This window comes from Rhincodon typus, chromosome 8 (assembly GCF_021869965.1).
Source record: "Rhincodon typus isolate 14 chromosome 8, sRhiTyp1.1, whole genome shotgun sequence".
Classification (NCBI taxonomy): domain Eukaryota; kingdom Metazoa; phylum Chordata; class Chondrichthyes; order Orectolobiformes; family Rhincodontidae; genus Rhincodon; species Rhincodon typus.
The window spans coordinates 4,459,784-4,481,113 of record NC_063339.1 but is presented as its reverse complement, the minus strand read 5'-3'; positions in this window follow the sequence as shown (position 1 = coordinate 4,481,113).

The window sequence follows — 21,330 nt, the reverse complement described above, 5'->3', positions numbered from 1 at the left end:
GCCCTCATTCTGTGAATAAACTAAAAAAAAAATGCTCCAGAAAAGAACCTCCTCAACCCAGCGACTGTCCTTAAATAGCTCTGTGGTCAAACTGGTTGCTGCATCTCCTGTATTAAAATGAAAATTGTTCTTTATTTCTTTTAGGGAGCACCAACATCGACAATGTGTTCTCTAGTGTGGAGTTACCAATGAGCAGGTCAAATTCAAAAGCCTTGGCAACTGATGGTTTGTCCAAAAAGGAATGTTCTTCCCAGGAGAATTCCAGGTAGACAGTAAGGAGCTTTCATTTCTTGTCTCAGTCTAGAATTATCCCAATTATTAATCCGATTCCCCCTCTAAACAGCTCATTCTGTTCGACATTAGTTGTAGCTTTTAAAGGAACTGGTGAGATCTTAAGCTGTCAGCCATCCGAGTTTTTTTTTATTCAATAACAGGATGAGGGCATCGCTGGCTAGGCAGCATTTATTGTCTATCCCTAATTGCCCAGAGGGCAGTTAAGAGTCAACCACATTGCTGTCTGGAATTACATGTAGGCCACTATAGGTAAGGAAGGGAGTTTCTTTCCCTAAAGGACATTAGTGAATCAGATGAGTTTGTCCAACTATTGACAATGGATTCATGGTCACCATTAGATTCTTAATTCCAGATATTTTATTGAATTCAAATTCCACCATCTGCCATGGTGAGATTGGGTGGGTAAAGCAGAAGGTAGGAACAGGACTACAACATCGAGCTGGTTGGAACAGTAACTATTCAATAATGTCAGTGCACAATGTCCATCTGAGCTCTACTTCCCACCAAGTAAACTCCTAGTCTGAGGAAGGACATTCTTGTTACTGAGGGAGACCGGTGAAGGATCACCAGACTGATTCCCGGGATGGCAGGCATGGCATATGAAGAAAGGCTGGCTCGACTGGGCTTGTACTCGCAGGAATTTCTAAGATTGGTCGGGGCGGGGTGGGATCCTGATGGGACTGAATAGTTTAGATGTGGGGAGAATGTTCCTGATGTTGGGGATGTCCAGACCTAGGGGTCTAAGAATAAGGGGTAAACCATTCAGGACTGAGATGAGGAAGAATTTCATCACTCAGACAGTTGTGAACCTGAGGTGGTGGCTGAGTGGTGCTATTGCTAGACTATTAATCCGGAAACCCAGCCAACATTCTGGGGACCAGGGTTCAAATCCTGCCATGGCAGATGGTGGAATTTGAATTAAATTTTTAAAGATGTCTGGAATTAAGTATCTACTTATCACCATGAAATCATTGCCGATTGTCAGAAAACCCGTCTTTTTCACTAATGTCCTTCAAGTAATGAAATCTGCCACCCTCACCTAGTCAGGCCTACATGTGACTCCAGACCCACAGCAATGTGATTGACTCTTAATTGCCCTCTGAAATGGCCTATCAAGCCATTCAGTTGTACCAAACGGTATAAACTCTCAAAAAAATGAAACTGGATGGATCACCTGGCATCGACCTAGGCATCAGAAAAGACAACGGTAGAAACAGCCCTGTCGACCCTGCAAAGCCCCCCTCACTAACATCTGGGGGTTAGAGCCAAAACTGGGAGAGCTGTCTCACAGACTAGTCAAGAAACAGCCTGACACAGTCATACTCTCAGAACCATACCTTACAGACAATATCCCAGACACCACCATCACCATTCCTGGATATGTCCGTCCCACCGGAAGGACAGACCCAGCAGAGGGGGCGGCACAGTGGGATACAGTCGGGAGGGAGTTGCTCTGGGAGTCCTCAACATTGACTCTGGACCCCATGAAGTCTCATGGCTTCAGGTTAAACACGGGCAAGGAAACCTCCTGCTGATTACCACATACCGCCCTCCCTCAGCTGATGAATCAGTATTCCTCCATGTTGAATAACATTTGGAGGAAGCGCTGAGGGTGGCCAGGGCACACAATGTACTCTGAGTGGGGGATTTCAATGTTCACCACCAGGGGTGGCTCGGCAGCAGTAATACTGATCGAGCTGTTCGGGTCCTAAAGGACAGAGCTGCTAGACTGGGGTCTGCAGCAGATGGTGAGGGAACCAACAAGAGGGAAAAACATACTTGGCCTCATCCTTACCAATCTGCCAGGTGCAGTTACACCTGTCCATGACAGTATCGGTAAGAGTGACCATCGCAGGGTCCTTGTGGAGACGAAGTCCCACCTTCACATTGAGAACAACCTCCATCGTGTTGTGTGGCACTATCACTGTGCTAAATGGGACAGACTTTGCACAGATCTAGCAACTCAAGACTGGGCATCCATGATGCACTGTGGGCCATCAACAGCAGCAAAATTGTACTCCAGCACAATCTGTAACCTCATGGCCCGGCATATCCCCCACTCAACCATTACCATCAAACCAGGGGATCAACCCTGGTTCAATGGAGAGTGCAGGAGGGCATGCCAGGAGCAGCACCAGGCATACCTGAAGATGAGGTGTCAACCTGGTGAAGCCACCAAGCCGCCAAACAGCGAAAGCAGCAAGTGATAGACAGAGCTAAGTGATCCCACAACCAACGGATCAGATCTAAGCTGTGCAGTCCTGCCACATCCAGTCGTGAATGGTGGTGGACAATTAAACAACTCATTGGAGGAGGAGGCTCCACAAACATCCCCATCCTCAATGATGGAAGAGCCCAGCACATCAGTGCAAAAGATAAGGCAGAAGCATTCACAGCGATCTTCAGCCAGAAGTGCCGAGTGGATGATCCATCTCGGCCTCCTCCAGTGGTCCCCAGCATTACAGATACCAGTCTTCAGCCAATTTGATTCACTCCACGTGATATCAAGAAACAGTTGGAGATGTTGGATACTGCAAAAGTTGTGAGCTCTGACAACAAAAAAATTCATCCAAAGGGCAGTGTTGGGCTAGAACTCACTGTTTAAAAGGGTGGTACGGGTCAGAACCCTCAAGACATTTAGTAACAATTTAGATGAGTGTTTGAAATGCAGGAACTTACAAGGCTACAGGCCAAGAGCTGGAAAATAGGATGAGAATAGATGGCTGTCTGATGACTAGCACAGACACGATTGGCCATAGGACCTCTTTCTGTGCTTTAAAAAAAGCTGTACAATTTCTCTTTCACAAATTTACGTTGATATTACCCAATCTACCATTATTCTCTGATGTCCTGTTACCCTTTATAATAGATTGAAGCATTTTCCCTTTACCTGTTGTTAGGCTAGCAGCTCTACAGCTCCCTCTTTTCTTTATCCCTGCTTTCTGAAATAGTGGGGTTACATTTGTAACCATCAAATCTGCAGAAACCATTCCAGAGTCGATCGAATTTTTGTATATTAACCACCAATGGGTCAACTGTCTCTACAGGTACCTCTTCCAACACTCTGGGATATAAATCACAAGTTCCAGGGGAATTATCTCCTTTAAGTCTCATTAATACTACTTTTTTATGAATATTAATATGTTGCAATTTCTCATTGACAGTAGACTAATGATACTCCATTATTCTCAGGAGCTTTTTAGTCTTCCCTGATGACAGACATAAAATATTTATTAGTTTTTCTCCCATTTCCTTATTCCCCATTATAAATTCACCTGTCTCTGCTCGTAATGGACTCTTATTTCTTTTGTGCTAACATTTTCCTTTCAATATATCTAGATAAGCTTTTATAGTCTATATGTTTCTGGGTAATTTATTATCATACTTTGTTTTCCCTTTCTTCATCTTTTTCTCGTCCTTCTTTGCAGAATTCTAAAATGCTCCCCATCCTCAGACTTACATTTTGTTTTGACAACTTTATACATTTTCCCTGTTGATTAATTACGATTCTTATATTTTTTAGCTGTGGTGGGAACATAATCCTAATTGATGTTTTCCTCATTAATGGATGTATCTTTGTATTTTGCATTGTTAATGCATTATTTTGCATTTTTAAAATGTTAATCATTGTCTGTTGTTATGGACCAGACCAAAGCCCCTGCAAATATATCAAGGAGATAGCTTAAACCCTAACATTCATCTTATTTAAAGGCAAATGTAAGGATCTCATCTTTCCTTTAGTAGGGCGACCAGAACCATACACAGTAATCCAAATGTGGTTTTCCCAATGTCTTGTACAGCCATAACATGATGCCCCCCAACTCCAATACTGATGAATAAAGGCAAGTGTGCTAAATGTCTTCTTAAGGGGAGGTGATAACCTAGTGGTATTATCGCTGGACTGTTAATCCAGAGACCCAGATAATGTTCTGGGGACCTGAGATCTAATCCTGCCATGGCAGATGGCAGATGGTGGAATTTGAATTCAATAAACATTGGAATTAATAATCTAATGATGGCCATGAATCCATTGCCAATTGGTGGGGGGAAAATCCCATCTGGTTCACTAATGCCCTTTAGGGGAGGAAACTGCCATCCTGATCTGGTCTGGTCTACATGTGACTCCAGACCCACAGCAATGTGATTGACTCTGAACTGCCCTCTGGGTAATTAGGGATGGGCAATAAATGCTGCCTAGTCAGCAACACCCTCATCCTGTGAATGAATAAAGAAAGAAAAATCACGCTGCCTACTTGCAATGCAACTTTCAACAAACTCTGTACCAGAATCCCTGGGTCTTTCTGTTCTATAACACTACCTAGGGCCCTACCATTAACTGAATAAGTCCTGCCCTTGTTCATCTTACCAAAATGCAATAGTTTTCATTTATCCAAATTGAGCTTCATCCACCCCTAATCAGCTCATTGGCCCATTTAATCCAGATCCTTTTGTGATCTTATGTAATCTTCTTCACTGTCCACTATACCATCAAGTTTGGTGTCATCTGCAAGCTTACTAACCATGCCTCCTAAATCCTCATCCAAATTGTTTATATAGTCAGAAGTCACATGACACCAGGTTATAGTCCAATAGGTTCATTTGAAAACAAACTTTCGGAGCGTAGCCCCTTTGTCAGGTGCACCAATCCCAACAGAACACCACTGGTGAAAGGTCTCTGTTCAACAAACAACCCTCCTCCATCACCCAATGTCTTCCACCATTAAGCCAATTTTGTATCCAATTGGCAAGCTCACCCTGAATTCCACATGATCTAACTTTCCTAATCATGCAGAACCTTGGCAGAGGCTTCACTAAAGTCCATGTAAACAAAGTCCACACCTCTGCCCTCATCAATCTTTGTGGTTACGCCCTCAAAAAACTCAAAGCTGGGCGGCATGGTGGCTTAGCGGTTAGCGCTGCTGCCTCACAGAGCCAGGGACCCGCGTTCGATTCCAGCATCGGGTGACTGTCTGTGTGGAGTTTGCACATTCTCCCCGTGTCTGCATGGGTTTGCTCCGGTTTCCTCCCACAGTCCAAAGATGTGCAGGCTAGATGGATTGGCCATGCTAAGTTGCCCGTAGTGTTCAGGGATGTGTAGATTAGGTGGGAGATGGATCTGGGTGGGATGCTCTGAGGGTCGGTGTGGACTTGTTGGGCCGAAGGGCCTGTTTCCACACTGTAGGGATTCTGAGACTAGAATTCTATGCTTATGAGACACAATTTCTCTCGCACAAAGAGTTGTGACCTCTTGGTGGTGGACAGGCTTTGGGGAGTCAGGAGGTGAGTTACTTGCCACAGTATTCCTAGCCTCTGACCTGCTCTTGTAACCATGGTCTTTATATGGCAAGTTCTGTTCAATTTCTGGTTAATGGTCACCCCAAAGGATGTTGATAGGGGAGTATTCACTGATCCTAACACTGTTGAATGTCAAGGAGAGAGTTTGATCCTTTCTTGTTGAAGATAATGTTTGGCTGACACTTGTGTGGTGCAAATGTTACTTTAATGATAAAGTCGATCATGAATGGGGCTAAAGTGAGGCTAGTCAGAGAGATGGCACAGACATTGTAGGCAAAATGGCCTCCCGCACTCTAACAATTGTATGATTCCACGACTCCAATAAATAGAACTAAATGTAAAATTTAAAGTCACCAGAGCCTTCACAGAGCATGGGGGTGCTCTCTCATTAGAGACAGATGACTGAGGGTCACCACACGTCAGGCAAGGGCAGAGGTAGAGAAGGAGAGTCTTTCACAATGATCTCAGCCTGTGTGGGAATTGGACCCATGCTGTTGCAATCTTTAAGTGTTGCAAAGCAGCTAACCAGCCAACTAAGCTTAACAAAGTAATTGGATACCTAGTCAAAAGAGCTAACACAGGCCTGATGCACTGAATGGCCTCTTTCTATGTGATATGATTTAAGGAGAGGGGACAAGAGGGTTGACAATTTTTAGCATTGTCTATCGAGAAGAACTGGGTTAAATGAAAGAGGTACTACAGGCACTTGAAATCTGAAACAAAAGCACAAATTGCTGAAGAAACTCAGCAAATCTGGCAGCGTCTGTGGAGAGAGAAACAGGGTTAACATTTCAGATCCAGAACTTTTTTATTTATGGAAGAAATGGGCTCCATGTCTCCTTCCAATTTGGCCCTCGGCCGTTCTAATTCATCAGTAATATTATTTGAGGTAGATATAGGGGAGATGTCAGAGGTAGGTTCTTTACTCAGAGAGTGGTCGGGGTGTGGAATGCATTGCCGGAGAGGGTAGTGGAGTCGGCCTCATTAGGGGCATTTAGCGGCTATTAGATAGGCATATGGATGATAGTATAAGGTAGGCGTGGAGGTTAGATAGACCTTAGGTTTAGGGTAAAAGTTCGGCACAACGTCGTGGGCCGAAGGCCCTGTACTGTGCTGTACTGTTCTATGTTTCTATGTTCTATGTTCTATTTTGAGGGATTGTGTCCATAGATGAGGAGCTAATGAATGGGCTTGCTACTCTAACGAAAACAGTTTTTTTTATGACACCCCAGCCAGGCTGAATGACCAAAACAAAGGGCATTTATATAGTGACTTTAATGTACCATACAGACTGAGTTAAAGAATACCATTTTTTAAGGAAAGAAGTCATTGGCAAGCTTTTCACATTGTGAGGATTTAATGAATACACTTGATGTGAAATTCACAAAATTCACAAGTGAAATTCATGAATGACCATTAGCACCACAAAGCAAAATCCAAGAAATCACATCATCCTGGATTTGCCAATAAGAAGCTTTCCTCGGATGGTGATGGTTAGCACGAGGGGACATAGCTTAAATTGAGGGGTGATAGATATAGGACAGATGTCAGAGGTAGGTTCTTTACTCAGAGAGTAGTAAGGGCGTGGAATGCCCTGCCTGCAAAAATAGTAGACTCGCCCACTTTAAGGGCATTTAAATGGTCATTGGATAAACACATGGATGATAATGGAATAGTTTAGGTTAGATGGGCTTCAGATTGGTTTCACAGGTCGGCACAACATCGAGGGCCGAAGGGCCTGTACTGCGCTGTAATGTTCTATGTTCTATGTTCTATGAATGTTGAAGTAATGTATGGGAGTTGCATTTTGAAACCATATGGATATCCCGGTGCAGCGGACACGCTGAGAATTTTCTGAGAAATTGAAATTTCGTTGGAACAATTACTCAGCACCTGCAGTCCTCAGGGAAGAAAAAACCCTAATTTGAGTTAGAGAAAGAGATTTTGGAGTTTCAATTCACTTCAGCTCACAAGCTGCCCAAAATCCTGGAAGTCCTTTCCTAATGGCATGACATCCATGGACTGCAGTGGTTCAATAAGGCAGCTCAGTACCACTTTCTCAAGGGCAACTAGCAACAGGCAATAAATGCTGGCCCAGATGGTGACACTCATTCCTTTCTCAAGAATACTGAGAAAGTGAAGAAGAGTGAAGAGGTCAAGAGATTAAACTCACAGATTATGAATCTGTATCATGATTCGGCTGGATGGCAGTGAAACCTTCTGGTCCTGGCTCTTCAGTAAAGATGTAAAGACCACTGAAAATGTGGTAGAGTTTCACCAGAATGTTACTGGGGATGAGGAACCTCACTTATGCCAGTTGTTCAAAAATGTTTGGGCTGTTACTCTGGAATGAGAAGGTTAAAAGCTGAGCTAATAGAGGTTTCCAAAATGATGTGGGATTCTTTATTAGAGTAAACCATGAAAAAAAAACAATTTCCTGCTGTGACTGAGTCAGTAATCAAAGTTTCAACATCAGTTTTATTTCACTCAGAGAATTGTCCCAATTCCTCTCGAGTTCAAAACATTGTGGAAGTCGATTTCCCTTTAAAAGGTATTTGAGGAGTTACTGACAAAAGCAGGGATGACAGGCTGCCCTTTCAAAGACCTAGCACGGTTACAATGAACCAGAAGACCATAAGACATAGGGGCAGAATTAGGCCATTCAGCCCATCGAATCTGCTCTGCCATTCATTCATGGCTGGTATGTTTCTCAACTCCATTCTCCTGCCTTCTCCCATAACCCTTGATGCCCTTATTAATCAAGAACCTATCTATTTGTGTCATAAATACCCTCAAGAGCCCCCAATAGCAATGAGTTTCACAGATTCCCTGCCTCTGGCTGAAGAAATTCCTCCTTATCTCAGTTCTAAAGGGTCAGCCCTTTACTCTGAGGCTGTGCCCTCAGGTCCTAATCTCTCCAATTAATAGAAACTTCTTCTCTGTGCCCACTCTATCCAAGCCTCTCAGTACTCTGTAAGTTTCAATTATATCTCCCCTCAGCCTTCTAAACTTCATTGAGTACAGACCCAGAGTCCTCAACTGTTCCTCTTATGACAAGCCCCTCATCCCCAGGATCATTCTTGTAAATCTCCTCTGGACCCCCTCCAATGCCAGCACATCCTTCCTTAGATACAGGGCCCAAAGCTGCTCGCAATATTGAAAATTCAGTCTGACCAGAGCCTTATACAGCCTCAGCAGTACATTTCTCCCCTTTTTTCTAACTCCCTTGAAATGAATGCTAATATTGTTTTTACCTTCATAACCAGTGGACCTGCATGTTAACCTTAAGACAATCCTGAGCTAGGACTCCCAAGTCCCTTTGTGCTTCACATTTCCAAAGCCGTTTTCCCGTTTAGAAAATAGGCCAAGCCTCTATTCTTCCTACCAAAGCCTCACACTCTCCCACATTGTTTTCCATATGCCACTTCATTGCCCATTCTCTCAGCCTGCCCAAGTCCTTCTGCAACCTGCATTCTTCCTCAACACAGCCTATCCCTCCACCTATCTTTGTGTCATTTGCAAACTTAGTAAAAACGCCCTCAGTTCCTTTGTCCAGGTCGTTAATGTATAATGCAAATAGCTGTAGTCCCAACACTGACCCCTGCGGAACTCCATTAATCACCAGCTACCACCCTGAAAAAGACCCTTTTATCCCTACTTTCTGCTTTCTGCCAGTCAACCAATCCTCTGACAAGGCTTTTCTTTGTCTAACTTGCCCATTACCTCCTCAAAGAATTGTAACAGATTTGTCAGGCATGACCTCCCCTTGACGAAGCTGTGCTGTCTCAGCCCCATTTTATCATGCACTTCCAAGTACTCTGCAATTACATCCTTAATAATGGACACTAAAGTCTCACCAATGACCAAGGCCAAGCTAACTGGCCTATAGTTTCCAGTCTTCTGCTTCCCTCTCTTCTTTGACAGGATGTTACATTGGTCATTTTCCAGTCCTTTGGAATCCTCCCTGACAGAATGATTCCTGAAAGATCACCACCAATGCTTCTACAATCTCAACTATCTTATTCAGAACTCTGGGCTATAGTCCATCGGTCCGGGTGATTTACCTAACTTCAGACCTTTCAGCTTCCCTAACACCTTCTTCTTGGTGATAGCCACCACACTCAGCTCTGTCCCCTGACTCTCCTGAAGCTCTGTCATGCAGCTGGTGTCTTCCCCTGTGAAAACTGATTCAAAGTACCTATTCCTCTGCCATTTCTTTGTTCCCCATTACTACTGCTTAAGCATCACTTTCCCAGCTGCCCAATGTCCACTCTTGCCCCTCTCTCACCTTTTAGATATCTAAAAAAAACTCTTGCAATCTTCTTTTATATTACTAGCTAGCTTAACTTCATAACTCATCTTCTCCCCCACGCCCCACCCTCCATTGCCTTTTCAATTATCCTCTGCTGGTTTTTAAAGGCTGTTCAATCCTCTGGTTTCTCACTAATCTTCACAACATTAATTTGATTTATTGTAGTCACGTGTACCTAAGTACAGTGAAGAGCTTTGTTTGCAAGCAGTACAGGCAGATCTTAATATGCAAGGACATACTGATCATAGGGTGCTTAGACAGAATGAGGCATACAGGTTACACTGCACAGCAGGTGCGCAAGGCAAGATCAACGTTAACAAGGACAACATTATTTGAAGATAGCAAGGATGCAGATGCTGGAGTCAGAGACAACAAAGTGTGGAGCTGGAGAAACAGACCCTTTTTCTGAAGAAGGGTCCCGATCCAAAACATCAACTTTCCTGCTCCTCTAAAGCTGCCTGTCCTGCTGTGTTCCTCCAACATTATTTAAATTAGAGAGGTCCATTCATCATTCTAATAACAGCAGGGAAGGAGCTGGTTTTGAACCTGTTGGTGCGTGTGTTCAATCTTCTGTACCTTCTGCTTGATGGAAGGGGTTGTAGGAAAGCATTACTGGGGTGGGAGGGGTCTTTGATCATGTTGTCCACCTTCTTTTGCTTTTATGCTGTCCCTGACCTCCTCATCAGCTCTGATTACCTCGTCTTTGCCTTAGGATGTTTCTTTCTCCTTGGGATAAGTTCCCTCTCCTGTGTGGTAATTTGGTTATAATTCTGGCTTTATATGGTTGTATTGTTCGGATCTGATCAAAACCCTAAGCCCACTCCAGAGCTAACACCTTTTCATTCATCTCTCCCCTGCTCACGAGCTCTGTTGACTCTCAAACCTCAATTTTCAAATTCTCACCGTGTTTTAAGACCAAGGCCTGCTTCCACCCACATTTCTGTAAGACGCTTCTGCCCTGTAACCTTTCAAGATCAATGCATTCCTCAACTTCCATTGTTCAGTAATGGCCATGCCTTAGCTGCCAGGTCCCTAGATCTGGATTTCCCCCTCTCAACATCAGCAACTCAAGATGTTGTTTAAAATCTGGCTCTTTGACCAATGTTAACATCTGCATGGCTCAGGGTCACACTGTGTTTGGTAACTTTACTTGTAGAGAGCTTTATGGCACATTACAGCAGTAAAGACTCGGTATAAATGCGAGTTATTGGTGTAATGAGGGAACTAGTCCCTCACCTTCGGGCGCAGTACTATGGTAAAGTGTGCCTGAGTTTGCTGGTTCAACTCACTACCATGATCTCGATGTCCTGTGCTCTGGTCTAGTAATGCCCCACAAAACACAGTCATGCACCCCAAAATGTACAATTAGAATCAGAATTAGGTTTTATTGTTGTGTCAAGTACAAAAGTATAGTGTAAGTGTACAATATCACCCCACATGGCACCATCTTAGGTACAAAGTACCTAGTTACAAATCTGAGGTACTAAGTACAAAAATAGTGAAATAGGGAAATAAGTTCTGCATTACGGTTCTTCATAATATAAATTAGGAAACTAAAGGAATAAAGTTTAAAGATAAACGTTACAGTCCTTCTGTAGCCGGCAGTTGCTCCACGCTGTGGGTTTTCCACGTGTGATCTCGGACCAACACCAATCACACTGACAACCCCCTGACCGCCATCTGTGACAGGCTGGCTACATCAGGCCCCAGACCACTGACCATCACCGCACCAGGCCCCCAGTCTGCCAGCTGCTCTGTTCCGGCCTGCTGACCGCTGTAAGGGTTCGGAAAGGCCACAGGGGTGAAGCCAGGCAGCACTGAACTTCCAAACTTCCTCAACATTCCTCAGACTTCCTCCAACTGCCTCAAATACAAGGGTCCACCCGTCTAAAAGTGAGGGCGAGGGCCAAAACCATGCCTTGTGTCTTTCTGCTGCCCTCTAGTTCACTCCCAGGGCTCTGCTTGCCCCAGGCCTAATGGTTAGCTAGAGTGTAACATTGTTGAATCATAGAAGGATCCAGCCTGGGAGAAGGCCATTTGTCCCATCCTGCCTGCCTCTGTATGCTAGCCTTGATCATACCCAGAAGCATTGATGTATCCTGACAATGAGAAAAGCAGTACTTCCAGATACAAAGAGAGACAAGTTGAACAGAATGATGCGCAGAGAGATCTGGGTGTTCAGGTCCATTGTACCCTGAAGGTGGCAACGCAGGTCGATAGAGTGGTCAAGAAGGCATACGGCATGCTTTCGTTCATCGGACGGGGTATTGAGTACAAGAGTTGGCAGGTCATGTTACAGTTGTATAGGACTTTGGTTCGACCACATTTGGAAGACTGCGTACAGTTCTAGTTGCCACATTACCAAAAGGATGTGGATGCTTTGGAGAGGGTGCAGAGGAGGTTCACCAGGATGTTGCCTGGTATGGAGGGCACTAGCTATGAAGAAAGGTTGAGTAGATTAGGATTATTTACTTTTAGAAAGACGGAGGTTGAGGGGGGACCTGATTGAGGTCTACAAAATCACGAGAGGTATAGATAGGGTGGATAGCAAGAAGCTTTTTCCCAGAGTGGGGGACTCAATTACTAGGGGTCACGATTTCAAGGTGAGAGGGGAAAAGTTTAAGGGAGATATGCGTGGAAAGTTCTTTACGCAGAGGGTGGTGGGTGCCTGGAGCACGTTGCCAGAGGAAGATGTAGAGGCGGGCACGATAGCGTCATTTAAGATGTATCTAGACAGATACATGAATGGGCAGGGAGCAGAGGGATACAGATCCTTGGAAAATAGGCGACAGGTTTAGATAGAGGATGGGCGCAGGCTTGGAGGGCTGAAGGGCCTGTTCCTGTGCTGTAATTTTCTTTGCTCTTTGTTCTTTGTTCTTTGAACTGTATTGGCTGGGACAGCAAGAGGTTTGAGGAGGTGTGACACTCAGCAAGCAGCTGAGGAGTTATGGGCACTCAAACATTAAGCACCCATTGACAGTCAATGCACCTCCAGCTCTCAGCACCAGTTGCCTGCGGTACAAATCCCCTTGTTAGATAAATGTGACAAGTCAATTTGCCACCAAGCAAGTAGGCCATGTTGTCAAAAGACAAACAAGTATTCTGAATGCACTATTACCTGGCATTGTCATCACTTTATATTCCAGTGCAATTTTAGTTTAAAGGAGTATTTTTAATCCTTTCAGCCACGCTGTTCCTGAAGATGCAACAACAGGGTCAGTAATGGAGAATCCACCAGGTATAAATTAAATTAATTACTTTATGTTCCAACAGTTGGGAGTGCAGTGGTTTTATACTCAGTCTTTTGGGGAAGTGAGAGCTTTCCATCCCAAATATTGAGTAAAAGAGAGATTTATATTCAATCTAATGTATCAGGAAAAGTTATATAAATGTTAAAAAAAATGACAAATTAACACTGCAGTGGGCAAGATACTCCACTGTTGGGGAAGTTACATTCAGATCAGGGCGCTGTACAGGTTTTATATTCACAACTGTTGGGGGAGTGAGGATTTTACTCTCAGATTATTGAGGGGTGTCGTGATTGGAACCTGGTGGATCTCATTGAATACGAGATCCATGCTTGGGGCTGTTAACCTGGCCCAATCAGGGAGCCCTGGTTGACAGATAAAAACAGCAGATTTGTGAAGGTCACTTATCTCAGTTGGTTACAGCGCTCTGCTAATGACGCCAAGGACATGGGTTCAATCCCCATTCTGGTTCAGCTTGCAGGCTTCCAATTGTAAATTTGATAAAAGACGCCCTCTTGTGATGCAGTGGTAGTGTCCCTGCTCTTGTGATGCAGTGGTAATGTCCCTGTCCTTGGACCCAAGAGGTCTGGGTTCAAGTCTAATCTGCTCCAGAGATGTGTAATAACATCTTTGAACAGGTTGATTAGGGAAAAATAGGATAACAGGGGATCCAGAATGTCGCTTCATTCTAGGGACTGGCTTTGAGCTGTCTGGTCAGGGCCCATGTACTGTGCAGATGTTTTGGAGTAGATCTGTAGCTCGGTTTGTGGGTGGTTGGCTCGCCGAGCTGGTTTGTTGCTCCGCAGACGTTTCGTTACCGTGCTTGGTAACATCCTCAGTGCAGCCTCTGATGAAGCGTCGGTGTGTTTTCCCACCTGGCTTTTAAACTCTGGGGTTCGTTGCGATGGATTGCCTCACTTGAACACCGAAAAGTAGTAACCATAACCATCCCAACACACACAAACGAAGCTGCGTGCAAACACTATTTAAAAGGGCAACAACATACTTCAGCAACGTGGAACTACGCCAAGAGGAGGAGGAATACCTCTTCCAAGTGTTTAAGGATAATGGATATCCAAAGAACTGAGTCAGGAGATGCCTACAGGAACAGCATCCGAAAGATTCTACACGCCCCGACACACTCATCACACTACCCTACATCAGGAACACGTCAGAACTCACCACAAGACTTCTATGACTGCTGGGCATCAGAGTGGCACACAAACCCACATCAACCCTACGACAAGTGCTCACCCGAACTAAAGACCCACTCCCCGCAATGGACAGGACCAATGTCATCTACAATATCCCCTGCAGAGACTGTGAGAAACACTATACATCGGACAAACAGGAAGGAAACTTACAACAAGAGTACATGAACACCAACTGGCTACAAAAAGACACGACCAATACTCACTCATCTCAATCCACATGGACAAGGAGAACACGACTTCGACTGGGACAACACCAAGATTCTGGGACAGGCTAGGCAGAGACAAGCACGAGAATTCCTGGAAGCATGGCACTCCACGAAGCAGGCTATTAATAAACACATTGACCCCATATACATTCCACTACGGAGGAAACCCAGAAGTGAGGCAATCCATCGCAACGGACCTCAGAGTTTAAAAGCCAGGTGGGAAAACAAACCGACGCTTCATCAGAGGCTGCACTGAGGATGTTACCAAGCACGGTAACGAAACGTCTGCGGAACAACAAACCAGCTCGGCGAGCCAACCAACCTCAACAGTGCAGATGTAAGTAAAGGGTAACTTGGTGACACGATACCGGCCTCTGTGCAATTATTTCAGTTGGATTCTGCCACTTCTGAGACAGTCTGAAATTTTCAACACAGCAGCAATGGGGTGGGAGAAAGGAGGAAGGCCCTGTACAGGGATAACACAGTGTGGAGCTCGAGGAACACAGCTGGCCAGGCAGCATCAGAGGAGCAGGAAAGCTGACGTTTTGTGTCTGGGCCCTCCCACACTGGTGTTATCTTTGACTCCAGCATCGGCAGTCCTTACTATCTCTGAGTGAGTTATAGGCCCCGTACAGATATTGTTGAGCAGCTTGTTTGGAACATTTTCAATCTTCTCTTCTGGATGAAGTCAAACATGGTAGTGTACAGCTATTGGTCAGCGTGGGTAAAAAGGGATCTGTTTATTTCAGTGAAATGTTAGGGTCAGCAAGACCCAAGTCAAACTTTCAGCCATCTTTACCCATTCAAGAGCTGCCTGCTCTCTGTGACAATGCAGTGACTTTCTTCCAACACATCCACTGCCAGTCTTTGCCCCGTGGCACAGAGACAAGTCAGGCCCCCACTTGGGCACACACCTCGTTGGCCTATTTACATTTAAAAGTGGTGTTGCCAGAGCAATGCAGTTCAGGCGCAGAGGCAGGGTGTGGAGTTCGTCTGGGTGCCAGGTTTCAGACACTACCCAACTGCGCCCACGCCTGTCCCCTCCCCATATCAATCCAACTCCAGCCCATGGGCTCAGAGAGACGGGTTTGCTTAATAACCAGATTGTTGGGGAACGAGAGTTACAACATCAAGCTGTTAGTCTTGTGAGAATTTTTTTTTCACCCAGCAAGTAGTTAGGGTATAGAATGTACTGCCTGAAAATGTAATGGAGGCAGGTTTAATACAGGGGAGACATTGGATGGTTATTTGGATAGAAATGGTGAGCAGGGATATGGGGAAAAGGCAGGAGATTGGCACTAGGGGATAGAACCAGTGCAGGGACACTGGGCCGAATGGCCTCCTCCTGAACCACATCAATCCTCTGTGATTCTGAGTGAGTGAATTATATTCAGTTTGTGAGATGAGGGATTTGGCTGTTCGCATCGGACTCTTAGGAAGGTGGGGGTTTTATCTTGAGACTTTTGGAAGGGTTTTTATCAGGTTCTTTATGTGCAAATGAGAGATTTTACATTCAAGTGGTTGGTATTCCTGTTGGTAAATAAGGAGGTTCTATTCAGACTTTGTGAGGTGCGGTTTTGTATTCAGACTGTCGGGTGATTGAGGGTGTTATATTCGGACTGCGGGGAGTGTATACAATGTTCACATGGATCTGTTGAGTGAGTGTGTCAGATTTCCGTCTGCTGTAGATTTTCTGAAGCCTCGAGCATCAGCTGCCCAGGCCTGTGGGACTATGGCACAGGGAGAGCATTGCCTCATGGGAGGCTGAAATGAGGCTGATCCCAAAACATCCTGGATTTCCCCTCACCCTACGTCTTGGCAATACGGCCAAGATTGAGATAGGTGCTGGGCTTCACACTAGTATTTGTGTGTCTTTAGCAATGTTGCAATGCACTCAAAACTGACCTCTTCCTTTCTGCAGTTGACAAGCTATGCATAACTGACCAGCCTCAAGGGATAGCTCAGGAAACAGCTAGTGAATTGCTGCAAACTCCTCCCAGTGACCCTGATAACAACCAGGTAAGGTTCCCTTATTCCTCCAAAACATCAGAAATGAGGGTGAAGCAGACAATGGCTGTGTGTGACAAATGTTAGGATGAAAATTAAACTGAGAATTGAGTTGCAAGTTCAGAGGCGAAGTGAAATAGGAAATTGTTACAATCCTGTAGCCAGGCATCAAATTTATCTTACAATTGTGATAAAGACTAGGAGCTTTTATTTTTTAAGTAGACAAAGTATGACAACCAATGGACTTAGTCAGAAATGAAGGCACAAGATTCTACAGTATTGAAGAAACAATAAACGTTATTATACAACATTAGAACAATAACACAAACCCCAACGTATGTGCAACTTCTACTCAAACACTGAGAATTAACATGCTAAATATGGGTAACTGATTGTCATCAAACATCCCATGCTGCACATCAAATAAAAAATGCAATCCAGACAGATCCCATGGATTTCTCAGCAATTCCCCCCAGATCCTCACTAAATCTCAGAAGGAATTGCAAAGCTTCACTTCTGCTGGTCCAGCCTTGAAAATCCCTTTCAATGGCTATCCTATCATTTAGGGTGGCTTGGTGGCTGGGTGGCTCAGTGGTTAGCACTGCTGCCTCACAGCACCAGGGACCTGGGTTCAATTCCACCCTCAGGTGACTGTCTGTGTGGAGTTTACACATTCTCCCCATGTCTGTATGGGTTTCCTCTAGGTGCTCTGGTTTTCTCCCACAGTTCAAAGATGTACAGGCTGGGTGGGTTAGGCATGGGAAATGCAGGATTACAGGTATAGGTCTAGGTGGGATGCTTGCAAGGACCTTATGGGCTGAATGGCCTGCTCCTACACTATAGGGATTCTAATATGGAATCTGCATGTGGCTTTCTCTGGAACATACTTAAACTGTCCATAACTTTGAACTCTTTAGTCACTCCTAATCTATTCTGAGAATTTATTGAAAACTTTGCAATTGGCCGTAACCTTGTTGCTTGGCAGAATTGACTGTTTCATCTAGCAACTCTCGGAATTGTCTGTTCCAGGCAGTTTATTCATCACAGATTGCTGGCTTGCTCAGTACAAAAATTATGTACAAATAGAGGATGTCGTCACATAATGAGAGAAGCAAAGAAGGAGTACAAGAAGAGATTAGCAGCTCACTTGAAAGGAAATCTAAAACTAATTTGTAGGCATATAACTAGAAGAGGGGTGCAAAAGGTAGGAGGGGCTGATGAGGGACCAAAAACAAGATCAATACATGGAATCAGAGGACAGGATTGAAATGCTAAATAATTACTTTATATTTGTCTTTACCAAAGAAAAATTGTCGTCTACAGTCTTAATGGAAGGGGAGGTAGTTGAGATACTGGCCAGGCTAAAAGCTAATAATTGGTATTAGAGGATTCTGTATTTAAATTTCCTCAGATATTAAAGATCTAAATACTGATTATATATTGTTACCAAGTGTGTGGAAGAATGGCCCATTTTCCACTTGGTTGGTTTTGATGTGAATACACAGTGTATCTACATCATTGACTATTTATCTTGTTCTGTAATGCAAAAGCAGGTACCAAGCAGGAATGGAAATGTCTTTTAATACTCCAAACCGTGATCTCCTGACTGTGTTTAACTAACAAATTGATCTTGCGTCATGTACCAGGTGGGATGGATTATTTACATTCACAGTAGAAAGCTCAAACCGTCTCGGCAACAAACTTCTGAACCCAAGGCTAATGGAGGCACTTTTCTATTTATTGTCGAATTAAATTCTCAGCTCAGTCTGTCTCACCATACAGGGATTCATATAGTCATAGAGCTGTACAGCACAGAAACAGACCCTTCAGTCTAACTCATCCATGCTGACCAGATATCCTAAATTAATCTGGCCCCATTTGGCCCATATCCCTCTAATCCCCTCCTTCATGTACACATCAAATTTCACAGAGTTCCTAAAGTAGACCATTCGGTCCAAAAAGCCCACACTGACCTTCCAAAGAGCATCCCAGCCAGACCCACACCCTTCCCTATCCCTGCATCCCCCATGCCAAACCTATTTAGCCTGCAAACTATGGGGCAATTTAGCGTGGTTCAATCCACCTAATCTGCACATCTTTGGACTCTGGGAGGAAACCAGAGGAAACCCATGCACACGCAGGGAGAATGTGCAAACCCCACACAGACAGTTGTTTGAGATTGGAATTGAACCTGGGTCCCAAGCAATGTGAGGCAGCAGTGCTAACCACTGAGCCACTGTGCTGGCCCTAAACCTTTTAAATGTTGTAATTGTACCAGCTTCCGCCACTTCCTCTGGTAGCTCATTCCACACAGGCACCACCCTCCGCATGAAAAAGTTGCCTCTTCGGTCCTTTTTAAATGTTTTCCCTCCCAACTTAAACCTCTGCCCTTTAGTTTTGGACTCCCCTACCCTGGGGAAAAGACCTTGACTATTCGTGATTTTTTAAACTCTATAAGGTCATCCATCAGCATCCGATGCTCCAGGGAAAATAGCCCCAGCCTTTTCAGCCTCTCCGTATAGCTCAAACACTCCAACCCTGGCAGCATCCTTGTAAATCTTTTCTGAACCCTTTCAAGTTTCACAACATCCTTCCTATAGCAGGGAGACCAGAAATGAACGCAGTATTCCAATAGTGGCCTACCAATGTCCTGTACAGCCGCAACATGACCTCCCAACTCCTATACTCAATGCACTGACCAATAAAGGCAAGTGTACTAAATGCCTTTTTCACCTCCCTGTCTACCTGCAACTCCACTTTCGAGGAACTGTGAACCTGCACTCCCAGGTCTCTTTGTTCAGGAACACTTCCCAGGATGCTACCTTTAGGATGTACCAGCTCTGCCCTGATTTGCCTTTCCAAAATGTAACACCTCACATCTATCTAAATTCACAGAGGCCGCCTTTATAAATGATAAAGGGTTCTGTTGGGATGAAGAAGTTTAGGTTACTTGCATTGCCTGAAAGTTAGGGACAATAGGAGCTTTCGTTTCAAATTGTTATCAGCAGGGTGTGGTTCATGTAGGGTCCTTTGACTGAGAAGGTTTGTTAGAGGTTTGAACGCTTTGTCGCAAGGAGTGGTTGACAGAGACAATTGCATCTTATTTGGCAAAAGTGAATGGGCATTTGCAGCAAGATACTGTGGACAGAGAAGAATATTGATGGGTGCACTTACAGTTACACTGTTTAAAAGTCATTTGGATAAGTACATGAATAAGAAAAGTTTGGAAGGATATGGACCAAGTGCAGGCAGGTGGGACTAGTTTAGTTTGGGATTTTGGTCAGCATGGACTGGTTGGAGCAAAGGGTCTTTCTGTGCGGTATGACTCTATGACTCTTAAATCCTTGATAAGCAAGGAAGGGGTGGGATGGTTTACCAAGGTGGAGAGGGGAACGAGAGATCATCAGATCAACTACCTGTGACAAAGAAGTATAACATTATCGTTGATTTGGATTTTTAAAATGGAGGGAAATGGATTTTAGTTTCAGTTCTGTGAAGGTAACTTTTGTTTTACAAGGTCAGAAAGTTTCAAAAGTGACTATCGTTTTCAAAAAGGCATGTGACTTAGTTAGTGCCTGGTCAGGTAGGTGTATGTGGTAATTGATGAAGTTCTCGTACTGCTGAGTTAATGACATACAGAGAAACAAATGACTAGGAGACACTGGCTGTTTAGTTCGAGCACAGTCCAGAAGAACCAAGTTCCAGATTCATTGAAGCAGGAGAACAGTTTCTAATGTCCTATGGAATCTCCAGGTTGTGAGAGTTTGCAAACACTTTGAAGCCATTAGAGTGTGAGAAATCCAGGCCATCCAAAGAGGAAAGGCATCTGAAAACTGTTACAGCAGTCCATGAAGGAAAAGTGGGAAAAGGCCAGGAAAGTTAGAAATTAAAGAGTTAAAATAAGGACTGTATTTCTCAGGGATTTAGTATGAGATGGGTACAACATCGTCTGGCACACCTTGGTTCAATGGAGGGTGCAGGAGGGCATACCAGGCGCAGCACCAGGCATACTTAAAAATGAGGTGTCCAGCTACCATACAACACACCTGTGTGTCAAGCAGCATCAGCAGTAAGTGATAGGCAGAGCTGAGTGATCCCACAACCAACGGATCAGATCTTATCTCTGCAGTCCTGCCACATCCAGTTGTGAATGGTGGTGGACAATTAATCAACTCGTTGGAGGAGGAGCCACATATATTCCTGACCTCAGTGATGGAAGAGCTGAACCCATCAGTACAAAAGGTTAACATTCGCAGCAATCTTCAGCCAGAAGTGCTGAGTGGATGATCCATCTCGGCCTCTTCCAGTGGTCCCCAGCATCACAGATACCAGTCTCCAGCCAATTCGATTCACTCCATGTGATATCACGAAACAGGCTACGGCCCCTTACAACACTGGCATCAACCTGACAATGTGGAAAATTGCCCAAGTTTGTCCTGTACACAAAAAGCAGGACAAATCCAACCCGGCCAATTACCGCCCCATCAGTCTCCTCTCGAGCATCAGTAAAGTGATGGAAGGTGTCACCAACAGCGCTATCAAACAGCACCTGCTCAGCAATAACCTGCTCAGTGACGCCCAGTTTGGGTTCCGCCAGGGCCACGCAGCTCCTGACCTTATTACAGCCTTGGTTCAAACATGGACAAAAGAGCTGAATTCCAGAGGTGAGGTGAGAGTGACAGCCCTTGATATCAAGGCTGCATTCATCCAAGTGTGGCATCAAGGAGCCCTAGCAAAACTGGAATCAATGGGTA